The following is a 24,174-nucleotide window of genomic DNA, read 5'->3' on the forward strand; positions in this document are numbered from 1 at the left end:
CACACATTTGAAGTTCTTCTTTTCACACTGTTGCTCATTCTCAGGGTCTGCTTTGTCTCCAGACAGATCCATTCTCTTTCAGGACAGCCTTGCTCTTTCTGTCTGTTTCACTCACTGAGGTGTCGGAGTAAACACTCCCCTTCCTTCTATTCTCAGACAAACACTAGTATTAAGTGTTTGCTACTGATGGGTCTAGAAAGGATTTGTCAAGTGGAAGATGCCATTTCTGGGGGATTGCTCCCAAGATCCAGTACTTTGGGTTCAAACGTCTCCCAGCTTCCTTGGGGAAAATAACACCAAGGCTTTGTTGCAATATACAAGAAGGAAGGAGTTTTTCCACCCCAGATGGGACTTGAACCCACAAACTCTGGCTTAGGAAGCCAATGCCTTATCTATTAGGCCACTGGGGCCCTGAAGAACAGTAAAAAGAGAGACGGAAATTCCCTCTCAGGATTGCACATTCCTCACATTCACTCAGAAGCCAAATACCCATTTAATGGCCTTACAGAAACGTCTGCATCCCCTGGCAGCGAGGCAGCTGGGCAGGTCCCTGACAGAGCTGAGCACCACCTTTCTGCCAGCCATCGTTAGAGAAGAACCCCACCCTAGAGTCACCCCTGCCTCCTTCAGCACCTCCACGGCTGTGGCTCTGAGTGGCAGTAGGATGATTAGGGGTGAATCCGGGGCTGGAAGGGGGGTGAGGTCGGCCTGTAAGGAGGAACCAGGGGGGGCAGACCCAGGGGGAGGCTGTGGGCTGCTGGTCGGTTGTTGGGATCCGAGCTCTAGTTCAAAGCTGCACAGCGACCTGACACCCAGGGTTATAAGGCTGACATAGTGACCCCCTTACTGGCCTCGGTGACCCCCAAAACCTTGTTACTAAGGGCATTGAGGAGTCTCTGTCCCTTAATAACTTCTGGGAGCTCCCAGCAGGCTGCGGGCGTCAGCCGCCTCCTGCCTCACAGGTTAGACTCTTGGCGCTGTGCCAGCCGCCCCCTCGCTTGCAGGCCCAGTGTGAGACGCAGGAGGCCCGGTGCTGGCAGAAGAGGGTTTTGATTAATCGAGCTCTGTGTTATGGGCACAGGATGCTTCCACTCAGTAGCACAGCTGGGGGGGAGCAGGGGGAGCAGCTAAGGGCGTCAGGTGCCTCCGGTGGGGGTGTGGAGCAGCCGTTCATTTTCCTGTTCGCACTCCTCTGCGGTGTGAAAATCGGGGAGGGGAGGCAGAAGCCCCACTTCCCTCCCGAAATGACGCCCAGTGGGGGAAGCCAGGACAACAGGGGGTGGTGGCAAGTGGTGGCAAGACTCTCCCCGTGCCACTGGCCCCCAGTCCCCTTCCACCACCAGGTCAACCCGGGCACTGAGGCAGGAACGGGGTGAGGCAGCAAGTCAAGCTGAGCAAGGCAGGCAAAAGCGAGTCTTGTCTTCATGGGCCGCTCACAATGACGTCCTTTTTGTGTGCCACGGCTGCAAAAATATCTCAGGCAGAGAAGCAACAGGCCAAAACGTTACTACGCAGCTGCCAAAGTAGCTCAGTTGGGAGAGCGTTAGACTGAAGATCTAAAGGTCCCTGGTTCAATCCCAGGCTTTGGCAGGCCCTTTCATCCCTCTTTGCACAGTGATGGCTTGTTTTCTGGGAGCACAGTGGTCCCTGCACCCAAGGTGAGTCCCTGAGCTTGGGCTCTGCAGTAGGAAAAGATATTGTGGGCTTCTGCCCCTAATTGGCTGGCCTGACATTTAACAATGAGGGACAGGAGCTGTCTCTCCTAAGTGAGTTATTGGTGGACCCAATATGGCAGGAAGAGAGTGCTAGAGGGGGTGCTGGGCAGTGACAGGCAGGTATAGAGGATGAAAACTCTTCTGTGCAGCTGAGGGAGGGCAGTACCAGGGAAGGGGCATGTGTGAAAGTGGCCATATGGAAGGGATTTGCGGGCCCAGGAGGAGGCACTTGATGTTCAGTGTCTTGGAGCAGCTGGGCTTGGCCATGGTGGGTGTTCAGGAAATGCACATTAACAACTCTAGGGTAGCTTGATGGGCAGAGGGTGATTGGAGGAAGGGCCCATCTCTCTGGTCCTCCAGTCCAGGGAAGAATGATGGGGTTGGAGTCTTGTTCTTCACATTCATGGTGCGAGTACAGAAGGTGGTGGAGCTCCTACCAGGAAGGGCATTACTGCTGGCTTTGTGCTCCATGGCACTGGTTACTGCTAGTGTGTATGGTCCCCAATTAAGGCATGAAAGGAAAGTTCTATGAAGGAACTGGCTCCCTTCTTCTAGACCGCACGGTGTATGGTGTCGGGGGGGATTTCAATTGTTGCACCGGCCTGAGGACTGCTGGTCCTGTTTTTCCAACTGTCAGAAGAAACTCTTCTACGATGAGCACTACCTGGTGCAGGTCTGTAGTGAGGTCGGCTTAGAGAACGTGTTTCTGCACAGTGAACCAGTGGAGGGTGGGCAGTAACCTCCTATTCCTCTGACCCGAGCTCACACCAGCCGCAGAGGGGATACACCTTTCTGCGGGGACAGGCCAGGAGTCGCACTGACCGGATTTCTGTGAAGGAGAGCACGTCGACAGCCCAGTGCAGGGTGGTGCCAATGGACTGTTCGGATCACGCAGCTCTCACTGTGTGCTCAATGTGGGCAATTCCCTGACCCAGGGCAGAGGACATTGGAAGCTGAACATCCAGAGCTTGCAAGATAAAGGAGCAGGGGGGCGAGGCCTGGTAGTGTTGGCAGAACGGGAAAGCATCAGAGGGTTCTGTGGTTACCAGGGGGATTGGTGGGAGTCGGTGAGGGAGGAGTTGGCGGCTTTGTTCCTGCGGCTGGGGAAACACCACAACATTAAAGAAACCAACAGTGCAAAGTCCTGCAGCGTCACCTGTGGGATTTCCACAAGAGCATCCAGGCAGGGGAGCCGGTCAGCGTGTGACTGTATGACCGGATCAAGCGACAGCTGGCTGAGTTCCAGGAGATGAGGCTGCAGTTAGCTGATATGAGCGGGAGCACCGAGTGAAGGGAGGAGCAGCCTCCCCTGACATTTTTGCAGCCTGCAGGGAACGGAGACAAAGCAGGGGGATGCGGGGACTCAGGGCAGGACCCACAGATCCGGTAGTGCAGGACCACAGTCACTGGAGGAGGAGAGAGAGTCCCGCAAGAGGAAGCTGATGGTGGGAAGCAATAAGTGCAGAGTGCAAACCAGCCAAGAGTCACAGGGGTCTAGAAAATGAAATAGCAGCAGGTCCCATGGTGTAATGGGCAGCACTCAGGACTTTGAATCCTGGAATCTGAGTTCAAATCACAGTGGGACCTTGTAGCAATACGTTGCTTTGCTACAAAGCCCTGGAGCTCAATGTGTTTGGCTACTTTCTCTCAGGGTGAACTAGAGTGAGGTTTTTCCCTCCTGCTGGGTGACTGATGCCCACTGGAGATAGGTCTCTAGTCTGGCTGGTTCAATGGGCTGGCAGCTATAGGTTGGGGTCCTAGAACTTAACAGTCTGGCTAGAGATTCCTGTGGGTTGACCATATGGTTGTTTCTCGCTGCTTCACCTGATGCCCACAACTTTGGTCCCTGCAGCTGCCACACTCTTCCTCTTGGCCACATGGCATTTAAAGGAAGGAGGGCCAGGGCCAGGCTTCACAGTCAGGGCTAGGCAGGAGGGAGGCAGAGTCCCAGGCGGGAGCCCAACACACCTCTCCTCCTCTGGGCACCTGGGGTGTTGTTTCCCCCTGTCCAGGCACCCCTGGGGCCCTGCACTTCACACAGCTCTCCCTGATTTCAGCTGTTAGTGAGGGAGCCTCACTGCTAGCGCAGACTGGGCAGTTTCTTGCATGAGAGACACTGTCCCAAAGCAGGACTAATGCTTAGAGCTGGTTACCAGTGATTTCAGCTCTGTTGGTCTGCAGCAAGACTCTACATTGAGTCTGAACCAGCTCTATTATTACACAGGGAAGAACAAAAGGGTGAAATGGGGCCTGGAACCCTTAAGAAGTATCCACCCCACCGAGTACAACACTTGTCGCTACCGGCTCTCAGCCCCACTGAGAATGTTTTGGGGTCACTCCTTGGCTTTATCAGCCTAGGGGTGTCTCAGAGAATCTTAAGTAATAGATGCTCCAGTGGTGCAATTGGTTAGCGCACAGTACTTATAGGGCAGTGCTGAGGAACTATGCTGAGGTTGTGAGTTCAAACCTCACCTGGAGCACTCATTTTCATTAACCAAGTAGCATCACCCCCTTATTTGGCCCTGTGGAATGTAGAATTCCAGCCCTGGGACACTGAGGAGGGGAGGAGTCAGAAATGCCCCCTTCACTTATTACCTCCTCTCCAGAGCACAGGTCAGAAGCTACAATCCTTTCTCCCCCAATGCACCCCAATCCCCAGCCCAGGGCCTGCACCCTAGACCTCCTCTCCCCACCCAAACTCCCTCCCAGAGCCTTAGGCAGGTGGGGGGTGGAGTTTTGGGGGGTGGGATCTGGGCAGTATGAGTGACATTATTGGCCCACTGGGAGGACTGGAGGACTGGCCCTGGCCCTAAGGGAAATTGAGGTTGAGACCCTGCTTTAAGGGATTGGAGCAACGCTGGAGAGACTGGCTGGCAGGGAGCTGGGGAGCTGTGTGTGCTCCAAGGAGAGTTGTGCTCTAGTGACACAGAGCGGGGGTGGGGAGTTTGTAAACTGTGGTGTTTGTACAGAGAGAAAGTTTACTAACCCCCAGGTTAAAAACTGGTCCTGCTCTGAGCTATACATGACACTCTTTGTTGAGTGTATAGCTCAGAGGGTGACTGTTTCCCTACAGGGTAATATGTTCCTAGTTCCAATCCAAGTGATTCCCTTAAAAAGCTTTTTCAAATGAAAATTGATTTCCAGACCCATCTCCAGTATGTTCAGGAGTTCGCTGAAGGCAGGGAGGGGGGTTGAAATGAATTTAAACACTCAGCATTTTCCTGTGCAAATGAATAAAGACCTAGCAGAGCTGTCCAGCAGCTGAAATCAGTTCCAGTCCTCGGCGTCTCTAAGAGGGACACTGGGTAGCTGAGGCATGTGGGACACCTCTGTGGTGAGGACAGGTGAAAAAATGCTGGATTCAATGAAAGCTGAGCCCATAGGAGGGGAAGGTGAACGGTGGCACCACACAGGGTCATAACACTCAGACACAGGGCTTCACTGTCACTGCCCCTGTGTTTTCCATCATTTCTGTCCTAAGGAACACACCCTCCCCCTCCCCCACACACTGTCACACACAACCTTCTCCCCTTGAGCCCCATCCCACCCCTCCCCCTCTCCCCCACACACGCCATGGGACACAGCCTCTCGGTGACTCACCCAGATGGGGGCTTGTCTCTGCATCTCCCCAGCGGTGGAGCAGAGAGCCGAAAGGGCCAAAGGAGACCAATGGAGCTAGGCAGGGATAGAAAATACTTCCCTTCTCTTCCCAAGAGTCCCGTTAATCTCCCCCATGGGACGTTCCAGGTGGGCTCAAAGCACCAACCTTCCCCTGAGCAACGGAAGGGGGAACCAGCTCTATCACATGGAAGGAGACTCCCCACCTCTGCTGCTGCCATCCTGCAGCCTTTAATATGGATTTGTTTTAGCTAATGCAACCTCCCCCTTCCGCTAATCCATCCATGAAACATGGAGACAAGCTCCTGAAAACAGGGCCCAGTAGTGCAATGGGTTAGTGCCCAGTAGTGACAGAGCAGTGTGGCGTGAAGTCATACTGAGGTTGTGAGTTCAAACCTCACCTACAGCACTAGTTTCCTTTAAGCAAATGGCTTCTGCCAATCATTTTGCCCTGCAGAAAATACAATTGCAGCTCAGAAGACACCAAGGTCGCCTTGCTTTAGAGAGAGCAGGGCAGATTCCACAGATCTCCCAGGCTCTGCTCTCCACCAGCCGCCTGTGTCAGGAGGGGTCAGGCAGAGCCCAGAGCACTGCCCCTGACTCCCCCTCAGTCTTTGCTCCCAAAACCACCTGTGTGCTCACCCTCTTCGCTGTGAGACTCAAACCCTGCCTGGCTTTCTGTATGTTGGGGTTTTTTTGTTGTCTGTCGTGTTGATGTGCATGTGGGTCCTGTGTGATTTTTGTGGATGCCTTGCATAGTTTTGTGTGGGTGTGACTTTTGCATGCAGATTGTTTTTTGCTAAGTATTCTTTTGGTATGTGGCGTTTGTGCTTTCCTGTTGTGGGCTTTTGCTGTACTTTTTGGTGTCGATTTGTTCTATGTTTTGTGTGGCTTTCCCTTATGTGCCTATGGCTCTGTGTGCTGTGTGGATTTGGTTTTTGTTTATGTCTGTGTGGGCCTGTGCAGTCTGTGATGTTCTCTTTCTCTCTATTTGTCTCTCTGTTTGTATCTTCATGTGTAAATTCACTGGAACTTTTCAAACTCTCCACAGCTTTGCCAATTTTCACCAGGAATTTTACTCATTAACAAATTCTCACTTGTTCCCTACCAGTTGGTGACCATTGCCCCAGGGGCCTGTCAGTCTCAGGGTCCTGATTTCCCATTGACCCTTCCCCCTTCTATTGGGACTGGGAACTAGCCAACCAAAAAAACCCCACTCAGTTTTAGTAAAGGGCCAACAGTCCCCTTACATAAGCTGGCCCTGTGAGTGAGTGAGTGAGTGAGGGAGGGAGAGCTCAGTGGTTTGAGTATTGGCGGGCTAAACCCAGGTTTGTGAGCTCAGTCCTCAAGAGGGCCATTTAGGGATCTAGGATAAAAATCTGTCTGTGGATTGGCCCTGCTTTGAGCAGGGGGTTGGACTAGATACCTCCTGAGGTCCCTTCTAACCCTGGTATTCTATGATAGGGTCACCAATGTTCAGAGAAACTAGCACAAGCTGGTCCCATGGTGTAATGGTTGGCATGCTGAAATCTGAGTTCAAATCTCAGTGGGACCTTCTGGTAAATCCCTGGAGATCCAAGTGCTTTCCTATCTCTAGCTGTCTAAGAATGAGTTGTTTACCTTGTGCTGAGTGACTCATACCCACTGGAACCAGGTCTTTGGTTGGAATGGGGTCTAGAAGTGGCTACGGTTTGACTGGGTGTTCAGGATTTCTGATACCCACACAACTGGCCCTTGTGCTTTCTACCACACTTTTCCTCTTGCCCACATGGCGCTTGAAGAAAGGAGTGTCAGGGCCAGGTTTCATAGTCAGGGCTAGGCAGGAGGGAGGAAGAGTCCCAGGCTGGAGCCCAGCACCTCTCCTCCTCTGGGCACCTAGGACAGAGGTGGCTGGTGCTGACAGCTCCAAGGGAAGGCTTAAAAGCCACAGAGCAACCAAGGGCAGGGCAAGAGGAGGGGAGAACCATGCCTATGTGTGGCCAGCAGACAGCCACAGAGACACCCAGCCAGGCTGCTCCCTGCTCCCTGGCATGCCGAACCCCCACTGAAAACCACCCACAGCCAGCTGCTGATGCTTTTTAGCCAACATCAGAAGATGGTAGGAAAGCAGGGCCAGCCCCCCTGGTGGAGCCTCTTACCATTCCCAGTCAAGGTGCTCACTTTGGCAGTGGGGCAGGAGATTTTACCCCAAGAGGCTTTTCCCCAGCTGGCGAGAAGCAGAGAAACACCCAGGCTCCCAAGGTGCTATGTAGCAAGTACCCTCCAGCACAGGGACAGGCGCACACTTGGAAGAGGGAAACTGCTCCACACTCTAGCCCGGGCAGCTGCCCATTTTCTTTGGCAAGTCAGGAAGGGCAAAGGCGAGACTGGAAGCACCTGGGGCTCATGCCCCAGCCTTTGTGACGCCCAACCCCCAACTCCTTCCCGGGGCTCTAGCTGAAGCCAGAGCATTGGCCTGAGCGGCCAAGAAGAGGTTCCAGCCCTGAAGGGAGCAGGACTTTCAGCACAAAGGTAAAATTGCACAAGCACAACCACCAAGGGACTCGAACCCTCAATCCCCTGATCAGAAGACAGATGCCTTATCCATTAGGCAACAGGAACAAAACTTTTCCAAGCACTTATTTGGAAAAGGCAGACACAGTGTTTCTCAGGTCCTCTATTGAATGGGGCCGAGACTTTCTGGGCACAAGAAGTCGAGTCCCCAGCGAGATGTGAGACAATTCTCTGCAGCTAGGTGCAGGACTTTGGCAGGGAGGCTCAGGCATGAGGGATTGGGGTGCAGTGGACAGACCAGCTGTCTAGGTGCTTAGATTTGGTCTCACTGAGGAGAAGGAGGAATCCTGCTGACAGGCAGTGGCTGTGGAGAAAAAGTGGGATCTCCAGGCTGCTCAGGTCTCCTTCTTCCAGCTCCTCATCTGGCTGAGCTGCTCCACCGGCCTGGACAAGTCCGCTGCATGCACAGCAAATAGCCCAAGAGCCATTGCTGCCCAAGCCTGTGCTGGGGGGTGAGCGTCTGTCTTCCCTGTCCCATCCGCGCTAGAACAGACCACTAGATTGAGAGAGACAGTCAACAACGATTAAGGCTCAGATTATATAAAGGGGGTCACAGAATCTGTGACTGTCAGAGATCTCAGTGACATTTTCCACCTCAGCCCTGGGGCAGCAAGACTGGAGCTGTCGGCCGGTGGGGGCCCCACAGCTCTCAGCCACCAGTGGAGGAAGGGGCTCCCACAGGGCCATGCCACCACGGATGGACCCCACAGCTCCCAGCTACTGTGGGTGGATCCCAGAGCTCCCAGCCACGGGGTGTTGTGCCGATCGGGTGTCTGCACTAAGTTTGGCATCAATATGGGGATCCCTGGGAAGCTTGGGGTCCCCAGGTTGCCTAAGGAGGGGTGAACCGGCCCAGGTCAGAAACGGAGCAGGTCAAATCTCCCGTGCCGATCAGTAGTGGGATCGCGCCTGTGAGTAGCCCCTGCAGCTTAGCCTGGGCAAGACAGTGAGACACAGTCTCTTTTTAGACACCCCCCCACCCCGCAGAGACTGTATGGGGGGATGGGAGCACCCATTGTGGGGACCCTGAACTGGTGGGAGGGAGGCACCATGTACCAGGGATACCGAAATGCGGAACAGGGACACCCACACACCAGGTGTCTTGCAGCAAGAGCTGCGGTCTTGATTTACAAGCTGCAAGTGATGGGGAATTTACCATCTCCCTTGCGGAGCTTGTTCCACTAGATAATTAGCCTCACGGTTAAAAATGGTTATTTCCACTTGGCATTTTCTGACATCGACTACAAGCCCAGGGGGTCTTGTTCAGTGTTTGTCTGGTGAATTAAAGAACACTTTAAATCACATATTCCCCCCTCTGGGAATTTGTAAAATGTATTTAAAACAGTGATTAAATCGCCTCTTAACCTCCAGGCAATGAAATCAATTGAGCTTCTTCAATCTCTCGCTGTAGACAGAAGAGAACAATGCACATTTTCCTTGTTTTTAAAGGCAAAAATCCTGATCTTTCCAAGGGGATCTTCTGCTTCAACTGTCAGTTTGGAGAAGAATTTGGCTTCCTGGGTTATAATCTGCCCGCTCGGTTATAACCTGCAGTCTGAAGGGTCAAATTTACATGAGGCCATTAGTGCTGCCCCCGTCTGGCCAGAGAGGGGTGCTCACAAGCAGAGTTGAAAGCTGGAGCTGAGAGGGACCTGGCAGGACACGCGGGGCACGAAGCCTCTGACGTGGGATCCTCGCTGTGCAGTAGGAGGCTGCGGGCAGCTGATTGTCAGGGCTCAGGGCAGCACCCTGCCATGCTGAGCCGGTGTCTGTGCTAAGCTCGGCATCAATCAGGTGATTCTGGGAAGTTCGGGGTCCCCGGGCTCCCACAGGAGGGTGAAGCAGGTCACCCCTGGAGCAGGTTAAAGCTGCAGGGTGACAGTGGGGTTGCTGCCCCTGTGAACAGCTGCTGTAGCACCGCCTGGGCAGGACAGGGAGAGCTAGTTATACCCTCCCCCCAGCCTGTATCGGGGGATGGGAGCACTCACACCCTGGGGACCCACCCACCAGAGATCTACAGGGGGGAGAGTGGCACCCACACACCCAGGATGTTGTAGGGGGGGCAGAGTTACCTGGACACCTGGGCTCCTGGACGGGGGATGGGGGGCACCGAAACATCTGGGATCTTACATGAGAGGAGAGAGGAGCCTGCACCCAGACATGAGACAGGGGCGGGGGAAGCAGGAGCATTTCCCAGTTCCAGGCTGTCCCTGTCTGGCCAAGGCACAGAGCTCACAAGCAGAGTTTAAAGCTCCAGCTGCCAAGCAGTAAAAGCAGCTGGGCCCTGTGGCTGGTGCCTGTGATCCCAGCACCTGGGGAGGCTGAAGCTGGCAGATCGCTTGAGCTCAGGAGTTCTGGGTTGCAGGGGGCTGTGCCGATCGGGTGTCCGCACTAAGTTCAGCATCAATATGGTGATCTTGGGGTCTCCAGGTTGCTTAAGGAGGGGTGAACTGGCCCAGGTCAGAAATGGAGCAGGTCAAAACTCCTGTGCTGATCAGTAGTGGGATTGCACCTGTGAATAGCCCCTGCAGTGTAGCCTGGGCAAGACAGTGAAACACAGTCTCTTTTTACACAGACACCCCCTGCAGAGCCTGGAGGGGGGGGATGGGAGCACCCATACGCTGGGGATTCACACGGATCTTGAAAAGGGGAACAGACACACCCACAGATCCCGGATGGGGGTAGGCAGGGGAAACCACACACTGGAGCTAGTTCATGGGGTGGGGGACAGACACCCACCAGAGATCCTGGATGGGAGCACCCACATGATGGGGATCTTGAACTGGGAGGAGGGAAGCACCATGTACCAGAGGTTCTGAAGGGGGAACAGGGACACCCACACACCAGGTGTCTTGCAGCAAGAGCTGCGGTCTTCATTTACACAGGGCAGAGATGGGGAATTAACCATGTCCCTTGCGGAGCTTGTTCCACTAGATGATTAGCCTCATTGTCAACACTACGAGTTTATATCGAATTTAGCAGTGTTAAATCGCATTAACCTTGCACCCGTCCACACAACGAAGCCCTTTATATCCATATAAAGGGCTCTTAATACCGGTATCTGTACTCCTCCCCGATGAAGGGAGTAGCGCTGAAATCGGTATTGCCATGTCGGATTAGGGTTAGTGTGGCCGCAATTCGATGGTATTGGCATCCGGGCGCTATCCCACAGTGCACCATTGTGACCGCTCTGGACAGCAATCTGAACTCGGATGCACTGGCCAGGTTGACAGGAAAAGCCCCGCGAGCTTTTGAATTTCCTGTTTGCCCAGCGTGGAGCGCTGATCAGCACAGGTGACCATGCAGTCCCAGAATCCAAAAAGACCTCCAGCATGGACCATAGGGGAGATACTGAAGCTGATCTCTGTATGGGGAGCTGAATCTGTTCTATCAGAACTCCGTTCCAAAAGACAAAATGCCAAAGCATTTGAAAAAATCTCCAAGGCCATGATAGGCAGAGGCCACAACAGGGACTCAATACAGTGCTGAAACTTAAGAAGCTGAGACAAGTGTACCAGAAAGCCAAAGAATGAAATGGATGCTCACGGAGGGAGGGGCGACTGACGTCTGTAGCTATCCCACAGTTCCCGCACTCTCCGAAAACAATTTGAATTCTTGGCTGAGTTCCCAAAGCCTGAAGGGTCAAAAACATTGTTGCGGGTGGTTCAGGGTTTATGTCGCCCCCCTCCCCCCGTGAAAGCAAAGGGAAAAAATCATTTCTCGCCTTTTTTCAATGTCACCGTATGTCTACTGGATTCTGCTGTCAGACGCGGTGCTGCAGCGCTACACAGCAGCATCCCCTTCTCTTCCCTTGCGGACGGCAGACGGTACAGTAGGACTGGTATCTGTCCTCGCCGTCCTGTGAGTGCTCCTGGCTGGCCTTGGTGATGTCACCCAAGGGCGCCTGGGCAAAAATGGGAATGACTCCCAGGTCATTCTCTTCTTTAAGCTTTGTCTAATGGAGATTCAGTCCTGCCTGCAATATCATAGCAGCTGGAGGCTGCCCTCCCCTCCCCCCTTTGAGCTCTACTTGCAGAGGCAATAAAGTCAGTGTTGTTTCAAATTCCTGCATTATTTATTACTTCATCACACAAATGGGGGGATAACTACCACGGTAGCCCAGGAGGGGTGGGGGAGGAGGGAAGCAATGGATGGGGTTGTTGCAGGGGCACCCCCTAGAATGGCATGAAGCCCATCATTTCTGCCAGATGTCGGGGGCTCTGACCTGGAGCGGCCGTTTGCTTCTCTGGTTCTTTTGTAGGCTTGCCTGATAGTCTAGACAGGACTGACTCTCCCTTTAGACAAAACTTAAAGAAGGAAATGACCTGGAGAGTCATTCCCATTTTCGTCCATGTGCCCCCAGCCAACCTCACCAAGGCCAGCCAGGAGAACCCATGACAGCAGCAAATGGTACAGTATAACTGGCAACTGTCATTGTCAACTTGCAAAGCAGCAGATGGGACGCTATGGCTGGTAACCATCTCTGCTAACTTGCAAAAGGCAAGATGCTGCTGCTGTGTAGCGCTGCAGTACTGCGTCTGTCAGCACCATCCAGTAGACATACGGTGACAGTGAAAAAAGGCTGAACAAACTCCATGGTTGCTTTGGCGTCTGCCCGGTCAATCCAGGGAAAAGGGCACGAAATGATTGTCTGCCGTTTCTTTCATGGAGGGAGGATTGAGTGACGACATTTACCCAGAATCACCCACGACACTGTTTTTGCCCCATCAGGCACTGGGATCTCAACCCAGAATTCCAATGGGCGGGGGAGACTGTGGGAACTACGGGATAGCTATGGGATAGCTACCCACAATGCAACGCTCTGGAAATCGACACTAGCCTCAGTACATGGACGCACACCTCCGAATTAATGTGCTTAGTGGGGCCGCGTGCACTCGACTTTATACAATCTTTCCAAAAAACAGTTTATGTAAAATCGGAATAATCCCGTAGTGTAGACATACCCTGTGATTAATAACTTTGGTGGCTAATTGAAAGGCTGATGGTTCAAACCCAGGTGAAGATGGAAGTTTTTTTTTTTTTTAGTGATGAGAATCCAGTACATTTTAACAGGCAGAAAAGCGCCTCAATGCGGGTCTAGCCTCATTGGGAAGCATAAGTGACACTTTTGCTAAATGCATTGGTGGTATAGTGGTGCGCATAGCTGCCTTTCAAGCAGTTGATTGGGGTTTGATTCCCAGCCAATGCAGGGATGTGACATTTTCTCTGCTGGGAATTGGTTTAATTTCAGTCACATTGTATCAGTTTACCAAGGGAATGAGAGAATCAATGTGCTGCAGGTCATTAAACACCCAGTGGAGGAAGAAAGGGGTGGGACTATACAATGAGCTGTTGGAGTCATCCTGGTATTACAATGTTTTTTTTATTTATTTAAAAAAAATTCTTTACTTCCCTCTCCCTTTTAGACTCAGAGCCTTTAAGGTCAGAAGGGACCAGTGTGATCATCTAGTCCGACCTGCTGCACCTTGCAGGCCAAAAGACCCCACCCACCCACTCCTTTAATAGACCCGGGAGGGGAGGCAGCTCTGTGCTCTGCCCCTACCCCAGGCAGCACATGGAGGCCCTCTGCTCCCCTCCCCCAATGGGTGTGCAGAGATGTGCCAGCAGCACTAAGGTGGCTCCCTGCCCACTCTGCCTCCATCCCTCCGTGCCGCTCCCAGAAGTGGTTGGCATGTCCCAGCATCCCCTGGGGTGGGGGGAGTGTCTCCATTCACTGCCCCTGCCCCAAGTACCAACTCCGCAGCCCCCATTGGCCAGGAACTGCAGCCAATGGGAGCTCTGGGCGGTTTCCTGCCCACCCTCGCTCCATGTGGCACGCCACTCCCGGAAGCGGCTGGCACATCCCTGCGGCCCCTGGGGTGGGGGGCTGGGGTCTCCACATGCTGCCCCCGCCCCAAGAGCCAACTCTGAGAACTGTGGCAATGGGAGCTGCAGGGGTGGAATCTGTGGGCAGCCATTCTCAGAGACGCCCCCTGCCCTCCCACTTAGGGGCTGCTGCCAGAAGGGGGTGCGGGTTGCTTTCAGGAGATGCCCGAGGTAAATGCTGCACCCCTCACCCTCTCCTGCACCCCCAACCCAGACCCCACACCTGCACCCAAACTCTCTCCAAGACCCTGCCCCCCACACACCCTACTGCAGCACAACCCCCGACTGAGCTCAGACCCTGCACCCAAACTCTCTCCTAGAGCCCAATCCCTCTCCCTCCCACACCCAAACTCCCCCTCCCCCAGAGCCTTACACAGCTGTGGGGTGGGGCAGGACTTGGTCCCATTCTGGGAACGACCAAAAATTATACAAACCTGCCGCCCCGTCCAGCCCAACCTTCTGCTGACGCACCTCAGCCCACACCCCTGCAGGGTTTGAAGCTTCCATTGCTTAAATTCCAGGACACTGAGGGATTTCAGCTCCCCTTTGCCCAGAGGGAACCTTCACCCCACTCCCAGCCAGGTTCTTCTCCATGGGATCACTGTAGGGGGGCTGGGTCCCACTGGGTCTTTTCTCTCTCTGTGACAGGCCAGGGTGCAATAACTGGGGCATCTGAGCACCCAGGACCTTCTGTGGGGCTGCCATTCCCCTTCCCCTTCTGTGATCTCATCAGTCATTGACTCCAGCCTTTTTTCTGTCCATCGTCAGCACCATCCCAAGCCGGCTGCACTTGCCTCAGAAAGACAAAGAGTCCTGTGGCACCTTACAGACTAACAGGCGTATTGGAACATAAGCTTTCTTGGGTGAATCCCCACTTTGTCAGATGAATGTCATGGAAATTTCCAGGGGCAGGTATAAATATGCAGGCAAGAATCAGTCTAGAGATAAGGAGGTTAGTTCAATCAGGAAGGATGAGGCCCTCTTCTAGCAGCTGAGGTGCGAACACCAAGGGAGGAGAAATTGCTTTTGTAGTTGGCTAGCCAGGCACAGAATTCCCACTCCATTCATCTGACGAAGTGGGGATTCACCCACGAAAGCTTATGCTCCTGTACGTCTGTTAGTCTATAAGGTGCCACAGGACTCTTTGTTGCTTTTTACAGATCCTGACTAACACAGCTGCCCCTGTGATACTCAAAAAGACAGTGTCCCCTGGTGGGTGTAAATCACTGACCTCTCTCCTCTCTGAGCACTGACTGCCCCTGTGTTTCCTTGCCTCTCAGTTTGTGCAGATGGGACCTTTCCCTCCAGTGCTGGAGGATTCGCCCTTCTCATCTACCCTTGTCCCAAGCAGCACAGCGGGTGGGAATCTTACACGTACTGAGGTGACTTAGGAGCAGAAACCGCCCCAGACCTTCCATGCAATTGGCACTTGCCCCTCACTGAGCAGGATTAAAACTCCTGCAGGGAGACTGCTGGGTAACATCCCCTCTGGGCATGAGCAAAGTAGCAGGGTGAAAAGAAGAACCTGGAGATGCTGGGGATTGAACCCAGGACCTCATACATGCAAAGCATGCGCTCTACCACTGAGCTACATCCCCAGCTGGACTGCAAGCTGCACTCAGAGCTGTCCTATTTCCAGAGCATCCAGTGGCCTAAGAGCAGCCTGGGGGACACATTCCCTGCTCTGAGGGCCAAACCTGCTGTCCTGGAGGTTGCTGGTTCTTAGGGTCACTGAGAACTGATAGAACTCCACTCATCTGGGATTTAACAAATTGTCTTCCATGGAGCAGGGACACTTCCAGTGTTTTTGCCACCCCAAGTGGAAAAAAAATAAAAAAGCTGCAATCAATGGCAGCTCTACCTCTGCCGCTTTTGGCCACAAGTCCTTCCCTCTGAGAGGGACGAATTGCTGCTGAAGCCTCCCCTTTCCATTGGCCGCCCCAGGGACCTGCTTGCTGGGCTGGTGCCTGGAGCCAGCCCTACCATGGAGACACTGGGAAGATGGGGGGAATCAGGAAAACACCACGGATTCGTTTATGTTGTAAGTGAAGAATAACAAAAGCAGCTCTGGTTTAAAGTCACTTTTCCCTGACTGGGAATTGAACCCAGGCCTTGGCAGTGAAAGTGCTAAATCCTAACCACTAGACCACCAGGGACAGGCAGTTGCTGTTTTTTTTCTCACTTATGTTACACTTTCTTAGGCTACTTTCTATCCAATTTCTGAAGTTGCTCCATTGTCCATTCCCTGAGGGGCTAAGAGCAGAGAGTGCAGGAATCCCTGTACTCAGGGTCACAACCTGAGCCTAACTCAAGCTACTGAAACAAGCACAAATCATGCTTCCTCCAGCAGGATCACAGAGCCACACAAAGAAAACCCATCAGGAACAATCCTCCTCTGCCTTCATTTACCCCATTGCAACCCTCTCAGCAGCCAACTCTTGCGGGAAGGACACTGAGCTAATAGGAGCTCTGGCACAGAGACCAAGGGAGGGGTGTTGCACCCCCTCAGTGAGAGCTGATCACATTCTGACTCTGGAGGAGGAGGGAAAAGCGATGGCCACATGATGGGGCCAGTATGTACCACAACATGGTTCTTTTATGTGGGATGACTCTGAACATTGACTGATCTCCACTCCCTTGGATTTGAAGAGATGTTTAGTTGTGCACTTAGAAGGCTGAAGCAATTTTATGGATGGTGACACTAGGATTGAAGGGTTATTTAATGTTGTAGAAATTGTTAAAAACACTTAGTTTAAACAGGAACTGCCTGTTATTAAAGGCTGGTTTCCCCACGTCAGTTCCATAAGCTCTGCTAGAAACACCCTGGGTTCTCTCATGCCTTGGTGGGAACTGTAGGGAATCATCCCCTGCTGCCCTTGGCTCCAAGCTGGTTTTTCTAGGGAGGGGACGTGGAATTGATTTGTTTGCTGTTGAGAAGGGAGCCGGACCAGTTCTCAGGGAACGAGAACTCCCAGCATCTTCCCAGCCCAGCCCAGGCTGCTGCCTTGTCCCAGCCTCTGTTCCCCTGGTGGCCCTGCGTGTTTGACTCTAGAGCAGGCCGGGAGCAGCAGCTGAGGCAGAGGACAGCCTGGGCCGGGCAGATAAGAAGGAGTTTAGCCAGCAAAAAAGGTAAAATGGCAGTGGAGTATTACCTTGGACTCGACGGCATTTCTCCATTGGTCTGTCTGCTTGGGGGCAGGGACAATAACACGTCCTGCTGCATTCGTTATTTCAAATGGCAGCTTAGGATTTTCATTCTCACACACGGTGCACAAAGCAGGACTCAACCTTTGCCGTAAACTAAATGAGCTGCCCACAGATTCTGGCAGCCACAATGAGCATTTGGGTGAGAGCTCAGACCTGCCCCTGTCCCAGAGGGAGGGGGTCATCCGTGTGGGGACTGGACCACTGACCTACCCGCTCCTAACTCCCAAACGTTCAGTAACTCTATTATCAGTGCCTGTGAGTGTTATTTAAACCATAAGAAAAACCACACTGGGTTAGACCAAAGGCCCATCTAGCTCTGAGTCTTGTCTTCTGACAGTAGCCAAGAGCAGGTGTCCCAACAACCAGTCAACAAGGCACCACTGGGAGTTGAACCCAGGATCTCCTGTTTACAAAACAGATGCTTTAGCCAGCTAAGCCATGGTGCCTGTGGGTGGCTAAAACACAGTGTCTGCCCACACCTGACTCCCTGCCATCGCCACCAGGGCCTGACAAGCTTTGCTTGTGTTTGGATTCTGCAAAGCAGAGGAGCAGGTGAGGTTTTCCTTGCAAGCTCTCTCTCTCTCTCTCTGTGTGTGTGTGTGTGTGTGTGTGTGTGTGTGTGTGAGAGAGAGAGAGAGAGAGAGAGAGAGAGAGAGAGAGAGAATGAATATCTTTGGCCAGGTCTGCACTACAAAGTTGTTTCAGCAGAATTATATTGCTCAGGTGTGTGAAAAACACAAAAATCTCTCTCGGTCGGAAGCTTGTGGCTGGTGCACACACTGCAATGCCACGTCTGGCGACAAAACTGCCCTGTTTTACTGACAAAATAAAACGACTTCGATGAGAGGGCTAGAGCTTTTTGCAGCAAACTTAAAGTAACAGAGTAGACGCTGCTGTTCATTATACCACCATAAATGGCCTTCCCCAGTATCCCACAATGCCCGCCGTGAACTCACCTGCCCTGCACTCCTGCTACAGAGCGATGGGCCCCTCCCCTTTCATCGCTCTGGGAAGTTCTGACAGCTGAGCCTGCTGCTCTGCTCCGGCAGTCAGGAGCAAATCACTGCCGTGGATGCTGCTCTCTCCCGCCCTGCGAACACAGAGCAGGGTGGTGGGAACTTCCTTACAAAGCGGGGAGGGGCACCGGCATCTGAAAGTGACACCCCCATGACACCCCTTCCCTCAAGGAGGCTCTTACCGTCTAAATAGGGACGTCTGTTTTCTAGTAAAATCACTAAAAGGGAAGGAGAAAACTCAAAAGAGGCTCCTCCTGGCGCTCACGTCCGTGAACCCGAATACTCTCTCAGTCCTCAAAGAGAGACCTGGAGAAGGAGACTTGCTGAAGCAAAGCCACAGGGTCTCTGAGGTTTCCCTGGCCCCTCGCCCCTGTCCTGCCTGGCTGATGTCAGCATCTTTCTGTGAGGTCACCACCTCCCCACCACCTTTGACCAATAGCCTGAGGTCCTGCAAAAGGCCTTTGTGATGTCACTGCCACACCCCTCCCTTGCTGTGCTAATGTCCTGCCCCTGGCCAGGCACTGTGGAGGTTTGAGCTAGTCCCTGTGGATCACCCCACTCAAGAAGCATTCATTCTAGGAAGCAAGCCAGCTAGACAGGAAAACATCAGACGCTGCTCCCAATACTACACTCAGTTTTTTCAGAAATTAGTCGACTTTTTGGCCAGAAGAGACCATTAGAGCATCTAATCTGACCCCCTGCATATCACACGCCTCCTGTATGACACAAGAGCTACTTTTGGGGCAAACACATCCCAGAAAGGCATCTAGTCTTCATTAAATGATATCAAGAGATGGTGAATCCACCTCTTTCCTTGGTAGCTTGTTCCTGTGGTGAAACATCCTTGCTGTTGAATTTTTGTGTCTTAGTTGTAATATGAATTTTTCTCTTTTCACCTTCCAGCCATTGGGTCTTGTTATGTCTTTCTCCTGCTAAATTCAAGAGCCCTTTAATAGCCAATCTTTTCTCTCCATTAAGGCCCTTCAACACTTCAATGAAGTCACCTTTCAATCTTCTTTTGATATGCTAAACAGGTTGAGGTCTTTCAATAGCTCCCTAGAAGACATTTTTCTCCAGCCCTCAGAACATTTGGTGGCTCTTTGCTGCCCCAGCTCCAGTTTCACAACATCTTTTTCAAATGAGGACACCAAAACTGGAGGCAGTATTCCAGTATCAGTCTCACTGATGGCGTGTCACCTCCTGTGACGTTATTGACATAATCTGTAACTGTATAGATCACCGTTGCAACCACTGTTCTATATTTGCAGCCAATATTGTAGAAAGGTTGTTGTGTAAGGGGTCTATGGAGAGGTTCTGATTGGCTGATTATAATGATGCTATCTCTATATGTGTATCATTTTTGTAGTTGACGTTATGAATATTGGCTCTATGCTGCCCGTATTTCAAACTTGTGCTCTGCTTCTGGGGAACACCCCAGCCATACAAGTTGGTGTCAGTTCTGCCTAGCCTGCTTGATGGCCCATTAAGGACCATCAGCTACACAATTGACCCACTGAGAGAAGGCAAATACCGCTGGAGGGACTTTGCTACAAACTGAAGCTCTACAAAGGACTGAATGACCCATCCCAGCTATGGATGTACTCCAGAGACTTGATTTGGACCTGCAGATTTTGCTGCGGAAGCTGTGCGGCTCTGTTCATGATGGCCAAGAGATGGCGGGGAATTGTTGCCTTCTGTAGCTTCCACGGGAGCCCAGCACAGACAATCTGGAGAAAGTGTTGGAAGCTGTGAGGCTCTGTTCACGATGACCGAGAAATGGCGCGAAATGATTAGATGAAAATGTAGATAGAAAGAGGAGAGGACATTTGAAGTGGATTCAACATACCAGGAGACAGTTGGTGCACTGTGCTGCACCATATGCTGGCAACATGGCGTCTGCCGTAGCTTTCACGGAGGGAGGAGTGAGTGACGGCACACACCCAGAAACACCTGTGAGAATATTTTTGCCCCATCATGTACTGGGAGCTTAACCCACATTTCCAATGGGTGGCAGAGACTGCGGGAACTGTGGGATAGCTACCATATTGCAATGCTCTGCCACTCGATGCAGCCTTGGTACTGTGGACGCACTCCCCCGAATTCGCACGCTTTAGTGGGGACACATAACACTGAATGTATGAACTCAATTCAGGAAATTCGAATAAAATAACTTTGGGGCACTTCGACGGCGGGTCCCGGAGCGGAAGGACCCCCCCGCTGCCGAATTGCTGCCAAAGCGGAAGAATCTCCGGGGGCCCGGGTCCCACGAGAGTTTTCCGGGGCCCCCAGAGTTAGTGAAGGACCCCACTCCAGGAACCCCAAAAAACTCTTGTGGGGCCCCTGCTGGTTAAGGCAAATTGCTCCACTTACCCTCCCCCCTGGGTGGCCCTGATGGGACCTGGAGCTACTGTTATTTCAGGACTCCTGTGAGACCCTCAGCTGGTTGGTTTGCACTCTGCTCTCATTGCTTCTCTCTCAGGACTCTCTCTCCTCCTGCGTCTCTGCTGCTCTCCTCTCCTAGACATTGAACCCAGCCCTTGCTGCTGCCAACGCCAACTGGCAGAACGGCCTATAAGTCCCCTGTCTGATGGGAGACCAATGCATGTGGTCGGCCATAAGCAATATGATATTTTCTGTCTTATTCTCTAGCCCTTTCTTAATGATCCCCAAGATTCTCTTTGCTTTTTTGACCGTCGTTGCACACTGAGTTTTCAGAGAACTATCCCCAGTGACTCCAAGATCTCTCTTGAGTGGCAACAGCTATTTTTGGCCTCGACATTTTATATGTATAATTGGGATTATGTTTTCCAATGTTCATCACTTTGCATTTATCAACAAATCTGCCATTTTGTTGCCCTTTCACCCAGTTTTGTGAGCTCTTTTTGTAACTCTTCCCAGGCTGCTTTGGACTTAACTTTCCTGAGTAGTTTTGGATCATCTGCAAATTTTGCCACCTCGCTGTTTACCCCTTTTCGCAGATCATTTATGAATATGTTGAATAGCACTTGTCCCAGACCCCCTGGAGGACACCACCATAGACCTCTCTCCATTTTGAAAACTGACTATTTATTCCTACCTTGTAACCAGTTATTTACCCATGAGAGGACCTTCCCTCTCCTCCCATGAGAGTGTAATAGAGCAGAATAGGGCTTCCTTGGGAGCGGGAGTGAATTGAGAATATATCAGGGGGTTGTGTACATTTACTGCCCTGGTGAAAAAGTGTGTCTGATACTCAGTCTTTGCTGCTCCTGCCGGCTGTGACTGCTGAGGACATTTTCCTTCTCTGCTCCAGGGTCTCTCTTCTGCCAGATTCTCAGCAAGTCAGGCCCCCTACAGACTATGGCAGAGCAGTTTGGTAATAGGCTGCAGGACTCACCACGTAAGAATGTAGCTGCTATAGCACCTTGACTGTCCATGGGCCAAATCCTGCAGCCCAGGATAACCTCCCACTGCTGGTGATGGGAATTGAGCCTTTGTAACTAGCTGCTGGTATCTGAGGTCTCAGCTACGGATTAAACTGGTGGCAAACACAGCTTCAGCCAAAGCAGTGAAGATGTAAGGGAAAGAGCAAAACTGGCCATCCGGGGAGCTGCTGCAGTCCCATCACCACAGCTGGAAGGGAGAAGAGGAAAAACTCCCTAAACTGCTGGGAGCAGCCCCAAGAAAAGGAAGTTTGTCAGTGAGATCAGTAGCAATAACTATGAAATGACGGAGTGCTTTCTCCTCTGTGCCGACATGGCTGAATTGTGTTACTTTACTGTGAGAATAAGCTTTAAAATATCCTGCTCTAATTTCAGGATGGGTCTGTAACCATAATCAGTCTCTGTGGGAAGTGGCCTCTAGATAGTGATCTTTGGGAAGAGCTGGCTGAAGAGCCTTCCTACTCACCAGGAGATCCTGGCTTGACCTGCCAGTTCTTCCTTGCTGAACCTGGCTTTTCTGTCAGGCTCCTTTCTTTTATTTCTTCTCATGAAAAGAAAAGACCTCACTGCACAATCTTTGTAAGTGCTTGTTCAAGACACAGAGACCCTTCCTTACAGCTAAGTCTTGGAAAGTGTTAAATGGTAAGTCTGGAGCTGATGGAAAGGTTATCATGACTCAGAGTTGAGCTGAAGTTGCTGTGACTGAAACACAGAGCACTAATCAAGCGGCACCTTATAGACTAACAGACGTTTTGCAGCATGAGCTTTCGTGGGTGAATACCCACTTCTTCGGATGCAAGCTTCACCCACGAAAGCTCATACTGCAAAACGTCTGTTAGTCTATAAGGTGCCACAGGATTCTTTGCTGCTTTTACAGAACCAGACTAACACGGCTACCCCTCTGATACAGAGCACTAATCAGTATCTGATCACAGCAGCTGGTGGGAGAAGCACACGTTAGAAGCCCTCTGTCAGCTCAGCTGTGGCTTTCTGTGCACTGAGCCAGCCTGCTCAAGGTCTGCAAGTCTTGAGGGAAATGGGGAACATTTTTACTTTGGAATTTGAAGATGATCTCTGGGACCATTAAGTAGCATGGTTGCAACTAAGCCCTCCAAGCAGGCACCATGGTACCTGTCTTGTAAACAGCAGATCCTGGGTTCAATTCCTAGTGGTGCCTTATTCTATAGCTTTTGTCTCCTCTGCTCACATTTTCCTGTGCCTTCCTAGGAAACAGAAGAGACCTCCCTTGACAATCCAAGTAATTGCTTGTGAAGGAAAAGGCTTCTTTCCAGCAGAGCGTTGGAGAGAATCAAATCCTCAGTCTGGTGTTGATGAAAAGGCCATTGCATAGGCAAGGAGGTTGCTCCAGCTGCAATTTGCTGTGACAGGAGACCCTGTGTTATGCGGCCATGCAATTTGCTGGGGATATCTGTGCACAGAGCCCCTTCTAGAGGGTTCTCTGCAGGGCTTGCAGGAAATGGAGAATTACTGTCCTTTCACCTTTCATGTTATTGTTGATGAAAAATGGAGCAGTTCGGGGAGAAGTCCCAGAGCGTGGCACCATGGCAGAGCTTGCCAAGAGAGCTGCTGGATAAAGAGCAGATTCAGGATCCAGCATCCAGTGCTGCCTTGCTGAATGTGCCTCCTCTTGTCCCCTTTTGGTCAATCTTTTTTGTTAACGGAGAAGCCCGACTCTGGCTAGCTATACAAATGCTTGCAAAAGAAACGGGTCTTTTTGCTGACAACTGTCAAAAGGAGGCTTTGGATAAACATGGAAACAAGGTCAAGGTCACTGTAACTCATCTTGCATGTGCAGCTGTTGAAGCTACAAGGCAGAGCACTAAGCACAGTATTACCACGGCTGGTCACAGCAGGATCTGTGTGTTGTGGGATCCACGGGGTACAATCCCAAAGTGTGGAACTGCTCTGTCCTCTTATCTCTCCAGCCTGGGCTGTGTCTTACAATGCTGCACTAGTGACAAGCAGCAAAACCCCCTCCATGTGCTGTGATCACTCAGCCACCAACATGCAGCAATGCACCCAACTAAGTTGCATGAATGCTCTATAAGCCACTCCTCAATTATACATAGAGAGACACCAGCATATCTTCCTCAGCCCTCAGCCTTGCACCTCAGAAATGTACCATCTTACACTGCTCAAAACCTCTTGAAAAGTGCAAGCTCATTAATTAATTCACCACTTCCTCAAAAAGAAAGTGAACATGCACCAGCCTTTTTAATCTGAGCAGCTTTCCCAAGCACTTTGGACAATTTCACAAGTAAGTATAAAACATTAAAATAAGTTTATTAACTACAGAAAGATAGATTGTAAGTGATTATAAGTGTTAGGCAGAGAGGTCAAAGTTGGTTACGTAAATGAAAATAGAATCTAAGTGTGACATTCTAGACCTTTGGGGGAGCGGCTGTAACCCCCATATTCCTCATTTTCATATAATCGTGATCTTACATATAGAGCATGACTTGTAAGGTATCATGGGAAAGGATATGATCTGCTGAAAGTCATTTATCTACCCATAGATGTATACCATTCATGCATATGAAGTTATAAGAATTGTGTAGTATGGTTGTCACTATGCTGTAAGCAGTGATGAGCTGCCAAAATATTAACAACTGGTTCCCTCTTTCTCACCTCACGAGGGGTTCGTGCCCCCCTGGGAGGTCATGCCCCATCCAACCCCCCATGTTCTTGACACCCCCCAGGACCCCTGACCCATCCCCCCCTTTCCCTGTCCCCTTA

General features: G+C 51.7%; 6 non-coding genes across 6 annotated transcripts; 2 read left to right on the forward strand and 4 right to left on the reverse strand.

Moving 5' to 3' along the window:
* Positions 1 to 337: 337 nt before the first annotated feature.
* On the reverse strand, positions 338 to 410 carry TRNAR-CCU. The gene has a single exon. It is a non-coding gene; the product is annotated as a tRNA-Arg (tRNA).
* Positions 411 to 1,517: 1,107 nt separating this feature from the next.
* Positions 1,518 to 1,590, forward strand: TRNAF-GAA. Its single transcript has one exon. It is a non-coding gene; the product is annotated as a tRNA-Phe (tRNA).
* Positions 1,591 to 4,103: 2,513 nt separating this feature from the next.
* TRNAI-UAU lies at positions 4,104 to 4,195 on the forward strand. The gene is given in 2 exon segments: positions 4,104 to 4,141; positions 4,160 to 4,195. It is a non-coding gene; the product is annotated as a tRNA-Ile (tRNA).
* An 11,103-nt stretch (positions 4,196 to 15,298) lies between these two features.
* Positions 15,299 to 15,370, reverse strand: TRNAA-UGC. Its single transcript has one exon. It is a non-coding gene; the product is annotated as a tRNA-Ala (tRNA).
* A 486-nt stretch (positions 15,371 to 15,856) lies between these two features.
* Positions 15,857 to 15,928, reverse strand: TRNAE-UUC. The gene has a single exon. It is a non-coding gene; the product is annotated as a tRNA-Glu (tRNA).
* Positions 15,929 to 17,351: 1,423 nt separating this feature from the next.
* Positions 17,352 to 17,425, reverse strand: TRNAT-UGU. The gene has a single exon. It is a non-coding gene; the product is annotated as a tRNA-Thr (tRNA).
* Between the last annotated feature and the right edge of the window lie 6,749 nt (positions 17,426 to 24,174).

Source organism: Mauremys reevesii, linkage group 23 (genome assembly GCF_016161935.1).
Source record: "Mauremys reevesii isolate NIE-2019 linkage group 23, ASM1616193v1, whole genome shotgun sequence".
Lineage (NCBI taxonomy): Eukaryota > Metazoa > Chordata > Testudines > Geoemydidae > Mauremys > Mauremys reevesii.